General features: G+C 44.3%; 1 non-coding gene across 1 annotated transcript; it reads left to right on the forward strand.

Moving 5' to 3' along the window:
* The first annotated feature begins 369 nt into the window (after nucleotides 1-369).
* On the forward strand, nucleotides 370-441 carry TRNAC-GCA. Its single transcript has one exon. It is a non-coding gene; the product is annotated as a tRNA-Cys (tRNA).
* The last annotated feature ends 576 nt before the right edge of the window (nucleotides 442-1,017 follow it).

A 1,017-nucleotide genomic window follows, 5' to 3' on the forward strand; every position in this document is an offset into this window, starting at 1 on the left:
GGGGCCTCAGACTTTTGGCTTCAGCCCCAGGACCCAACAAGTCTAATGCCACCCCTGGTGACCCCATTAAAACAGGGTCACGACCCACTTTGTGGTCCTGATCCATAGCTTGAGAACCACTGCTCCATGCTGCGGGGGGAGAGTTCTCCTGTTGGTGTAGTCAATCCACTTCCCCAGGAGGTGGCAGCTCTGTCATGGGGAGAAGCTATATCAGTGGGTGCGCAAGCTGTGGTGTTTACCACATTTAAGAAGTTTAATCAAACCCCATTTTTAAAACCACCTATGGTCTGCGAATGACAAAGGAGCTCGATGATGCAGGGTCTGTCCTTCAAAGTCCTGGAGATCACAGATCCATACTCCTGTTGTAATGGGGGTATAGCTCAATGGTAGAGTGTTTGATTGCAGATCAAGTGGTCCTTGGTTCAAACCCAGGTGCCCTCTTGAAAAAAAATTTCATTTCTATTCTCCATTATGTTCAGGAGCTCCACCGTACAAGGATGCTTGAAATGAATGTGAACACTCAACATTTCACTGTCCAAATGCATAAAAACCTAGCAAACCTGTCCATCAGCTGAAATCAGTTCTAATCCTCTAAGTGTCTAGTTTATGTTTTCATCAATTAAACAAAGGTATCATTCCCTGAAGCAGAGCACAAGTTTGAAATACAGGCAGCATAGAGCCAATATTCATAATGTCAACTACAAAAAACGATACACGTCTAGAGATGGCATCATTATAATCTGCCAGTCAGAACCTCTCCATAGACCCCCTTACACAACCACTTCTCTGTAATATTGGCTGCAAATATTGGTGGTCGCAATGGTGATCTATACAGTTACAGATTATATCAATAACTTCACAGGAGGTGACACGGCATCAGTGAGACTGATACTGGAATACTGCCTCCAGTTTTGGTGTCCTCGTTTGAAAAAGATGTTGTGAAATTGGAGCTGGGGCAGCAAAGAGCCACCTAATGTTCTGAGGACTGGAAAAAATACCTTCTAGTGAGCTATTGGA

Source organism: Mauremys mutica, unplaced genomic scaffold (assembly GCF_020497125.1).
Source record: "Mauremys mutica isolate MM-2020 ecotype Southern unplaced genomic scaffold, ASM2049712v1 Super-Scaffold_100108, whole genome shotgun sequence".
NCBI lineage: Eukaryota > Metazoa > Chordata > Testudines > Geoemydidae > Mauremys > Mauremys mutica.